Source organism: Cydia pomonella, chromosome 21, assembly GCF_033807575.1.
Source record: "Cydia pomonella isolate Wapato2018A chromosome 21, ilCydPomo1, whole genome shotgun sequence".
Classification (NCBI taxonomy): Eukaryota; Metazoa; Arthropoda; class Insecta; order Lepidoptera; family Tortricidae; genus Cydia; species Cydia pomonella.
In genome coordinates, this window is record NC_084723.1 from 9,252,925 (window position 1) to 9,258,309 (window position 5,385).

Consider the following 5,385-nt stretch of genomic DNA (forward strand, 5'->3'; position numbering starts at 1 on the left):
ATATTAATTTTGCGCCTTTTTCTAGTGATAAAGTTTTTTGACCGGATAGCCAAGTATAAGTGTAAGTAGTTGTATAGACAAGTTGCGTGGATTTTTTTTTACTATAGAGACCAGACCAAATTATTTTTGACTTATTCTATATTTATTAATAAGACTTTGGTTTCCAAAAATGTTTTATCGCTTCTAATTAACCTTATCCAACTCCAACTTAATTAGTTTTTTAATTTAAGTAATTAATTAGAATATTTCGAAAGCGGATTTACATTATAAATAACATATGTATCCGGGCGTTATAAACTAATCAACTCTGAAAATCTGTTCATCTGGGTGCGTAGCCAACAACGTGCAAATTGTTAACGCTCCATAGCGAATGAAACGCGACTATCACTGTCGCACTTAAATGAAAGAGTGATAGAGAGAGATGACAACACGCTATGCTCGAACCAATACTCACATACCCACAAGAATTAACATGTATTGTCAAATCATCACCCTCCTGTCATACTACCTACTATGATTTCACTGAAGTCAGAAAACCCTCGAGAACCTCTAAATACTAAAACACACCAAAAGAATCCTAAACCCCAAAGCACACTGAAGAGCGGTAATTGCGCACGTTCGCGCCGAATTCTGCCCGAGCGTATCAGCACGAGCGCCGAGCACAAAAGCGACACTCTTTAAAAGTAGGAAAAATGGCAAATCGACGATTACCCACTACACAGAGTAGATTGCAGAGGATACACTTTGTATTTTAAACGGGACGCTACACATAACGCTAAATATAAACAAACCTCATCAGCGGGCTTTGCCAAGATGCCAATCGTTCGCTACGGAGCGTAAACGATTGACATCTTGGATAGGCACCCTATTCATCTTGTTAGCGATAAATTGCTTACTTATAGACACTAAATTCACCTGCTTCCCCATTGGCATTATGTTGTCCCTGTCACACGCCGTTATATAACATTTTATTACAGCAAATATAAAGCATAGCGTTAGCGTTAAATTGTTTACTTCTATTATACGCGGTGGCCAAAAATAGACATTTTTTACAATCTAACGCTAACATTAATGAGATATAATTATACTATATACTGTATATACGAAACACATAATTATGATTCCTATTCACCTGGAGTTAATTTATGGCGGTGGTCGGTTTTCGAAAACCACTGTAGGTAAGTATATTTAGATCCAGTCATGACAATACAACAAATGTCACTTTCTAATGCCGTATGTTAGTATGATACGAACGCTATACAAGATGTAACAAAAATTGTGGGGATTTTTTTTAACGCATATTCGGTATCGTATTATGATTAGGAAAAAGTAGTTTAAGAAAAAAATGTTGACGAGATTTTTTTTCCATAGATAAGGTTGTCGAAATCGGCCAACCGTCCATACAAAGGCCAATTTTTTTTCTTGTTTAGTTTATTTATAAGTAAACTTAGTTTTTGCAATGTTATGATAGTTTCCATTAAATTACAAAAAATCGCCGTACCTAAGAACACAATCTGAAAAATGTAATCTGCGTCCCAGAACGTGACGGCGAGAATCAATTTACCAGCAAAATGGCCTCAAACGGGAAGAAGGCTAATCAAAAGAAGATTCAATAGGCGGAAACCTCCACAAGAAATTACCGAGGGGCTATATTCCGAGCCCTTACATAGCCAACTGTTAGATATACGAAGTCTAGTCGCTCGACGCTGACAAGACGTACTAACTTTACAGTAATGGAAAAGTAAACAATAAAGAAATAGTACATTCGTATAGAAGCCGGGAAACTTAGGGTTGGAGGCCAAGTAGATATAGACGGCCGAGCGTGACGAGGACGGATAGGGATACGCAGCCGGCAACCCTGATTCTCGCCGAGATTTGTATAGTGCTTTTCTCAAATTTGCAATTTGATCTATTTGTAGGTTTACACAGCTACGAATCTACTACTATTTGATAGTTGAATACCAAGACGTTGTGTGACAACTTGACGTTTAAAAACAAAAGAACTTCGTCTTCCTTTACATATCACCTTCACTCCGTAGTATTTTCGGACCTAATTTGAAGTCTTGTCAACATTTTGCAAGTTTGAGAAAAATAATTTACATGTCTCATTTTGGGTCACTAACTTACATATATGTAACAAATGTCAACTCAATTGGTCCAGAATTTAGAGAGCAAATTGCTTACAAAGACAGACAGACTCACGAGTGAACCTATAAAAGCATAAGCATAATACTTAAATTCTACAATAACAAAAATAGTGGGGATCCGTTTAAGAACATATTCGTTATCGTGTTCTGATTAGGAAAAAGTAGAAAAAAAAAAACATTTTTGACGCGATAAATTGTTTGCCTTTGTATGGGTTGACCGACATGGATGACCTGCTCCATAAAAAATAAAAACTTCGGGGTCGGGCAAAATTTTATGGTTTCGCTTTAACTACATATAGTTAGGGAGGCGAGGTAGCTAAATGGCGTAATTCAACGGCGCCGTCGAGACCTATCAAAATCGAAAGATAAAATAATTTCGAAAAGAAAAGCTCGTATGGTAAAAACCATTTTAGCGGTGGGTTTGGCGTGTACGGTTTTTCAAAAATGTTAAAAAAAACAGTTACTTGGGCATTCTCGAGCGCGTCAGATATTCATACTACGTATGCCCCAAGTGCCTCTGATAACAACGGTATACTAATCTGCCGGTTTTCGTGGTGGGGGTAGGAATATAAAGTAGTCAAAAATGCAAAAAAAAAAAATTTACTCGAGCGCGTCAGATTTTCGGAAGGGGTGTTAAGTAGGCCCCAAGGAAGCTCCCTTTAAAAAAACTGACGATTTCGGCGTGACGATAAGTTACGATGAATTTTTGAAAATGCAAAAAAAAAAAGTTTTATTGAAATACTCGAGCGCGTCAGATTTTCATAGGGGAGGTTTATCTCGGTATCCTGAAAGCATATTTTCCTAATCTGACAAAAATGTTGGTGGGTTCTCTTAATCTGACCGAAAAAGGTTTTTTGGTTTGTTTTTTTTTCCTTTAAAAAAATTTGAGATATAATAAAAGTCACATAATTTAATCATCGTTATTTCATATAAATTTTTATTAACACCCTCAGTTTTCGAGATATACTCAAAAAGCGGCCAAGTGCGAGTCGGACTCGCGCATGAAGGGTTCCGTACCATTTATGACGTATTAAAAAAAAATCTACTTACTAGATCTCGTTCAACATTTTACCACTTTGGACACACATTTTACCACTTTGGAAGTGTCTCTCGCGCAAACTATTCAGTTTAGAAAAAAAATATTAGAAACCTAAATATCATTTTTGAAGACCTATCCCTAGATACCCCACACGTATGGGTCTGATGAAAAAAAAAATAATAATTTTATGACGTATTAAAAAAAAACTAATTACTAGATCTCGTTCAAACCAATTTTCGGTGGAAGTTTGCATGGCAATGTATATCATATATTTTTTTTAGATTTTTCATTCTGTTATTTCAGAAGTTACGGGGGGGGGGGGGGACACATTTTTACACTTTGGAAGTGTCTCTCGCGCAAACTATTCAGTTTAGAAAAAAATGATATTAGAAACCTCAATATCATTTTTAAAGACCTATCCATAGATACCTCACACGTATGGGTTTGATGAAAAAAGTTTTTTTTAGTTTCAGTTCTAAGTATGGGGAACCCCCAAAATTTATTGTTTTTTTTTCTATTTTTGTGTAAACATCTTAATGCGGTTCATAGAATACATCTACTTACCAAGTTTGAACAGTATAGATCTTATAGTTTCGGAAAAAAGTGGCTGTGACATAATCGGACAGACAGACGGACATGACGAATCTATAAGGGTTCCGTTTTTTGCCATTTGGCTACGGAACCCTAAAAACCGGGAGTTTGAGTTTTTATGATGCTTCAAGTCAAAAAGTTTTAACTTTGGACAAAAATGTAAAGAGACCTTTTTTGTGTAAAATAAAATTACCTTTTCTGTTTATTTAAACTTTTTTTTTTGTAAAATGTATCGTTCGCGACTTATATGCCGCAACGCGTTGTTCGGAAGACGAAATGGCTCCTCCACACTTCCGGTCATGCGGAAACCGGCAGATTTTGTATTTTTAGTAAGTTTTAGATTATATTCTTCAAAATAAAAAATAAAAAAATCGCGCTCGAGAATGCCGGATTAACGTTTTTTTTTTACAAGTTCGCGACCCTATAACTCGGCGGCGTCAAGGACTTATCGTCAGATTAGTTAAATTTAGTCTTAAAACACTAAAATCAACCCCCAATATCTTAATCTGACGCGCTCGAGGATTTCAGACAGTCAATTTTTTTTTACTAATCTGATCGTCTATCCTAGGCGCGCGTCACTACATATAGAGCTAAATACTTTACAAGGTTGTTCTATTAGGTCTAAGGTATCTCTCATATCTTAAACTGCCACGCTCGAGTATTACCGAAAATTCCCCTATTCGCCTCCCTAACTAATATGTTTAATTTTCGGGAACATACAAGAGAACTTTAGTTTTTCTGTATGTGTATCAACCATAGTTGTTAGGGGTATCGTGGGGTAAACTGGTTGGGTGTGAGGCGATTGGAAGAAGGGTAGAGTGGGGTGGAAAAAAAGTGGAAATAATTCTAATCGCGTAATTGTGGGCGCTACCGCTACCGAACCGGAAAACAAATTCGCTCGCTCAGGGTTGGCGAGCGGGAGATGATTTAATACGATTAATTTATTATGGATGAAAGTGCACTAATATCGATTATGAACATAAAATTAAGAAGATTTTAATTATTATAAACGAAAGGTACATAGAAACCCGAATGGAGAGTTTTCTTACTTGAGTAAGAAAGAGTTGTAATTTGAATATGTAAAATAACAAAATATTCCTTCTTTATAATAAAATTTAAATATTCTACTTAAAGCTGCAATCTACAAAGTACGTTGTAGGATTAAAATTTTATTCTAAAGCTTCTCTAATACAGATAATATAGCTTCTGTGTACAGAAATACTTAATTAGCGATTTATTTTTCAATTCAATTTCAATTATTTATTTGTATCGAATCTAGAGAGATCCATATAGTGTTAGTACAGTACAGAGAATCTTAAAATTAATTGGGGTTAGTGACATAGAATTTACAAATAACTTAAAACACACACACAGCACATTAAGACAACACAAAAAGTATTATAATAAAATACATAAAATGAAATAAAATCTAGGCAATCTAGATGCACTATTTCTCAGCATATGTTGCTGCCACATGCAGACTATTCCAATGCTTGAGTAATGGTGCATCTATCTTACCTGCCAACGTTTTTCTTTATGACTTTTTGAGATCAGTACCCCTAGTGTAACTAAATTCGATTTTGGAACGTGATGTACGCGTTTGCGTTT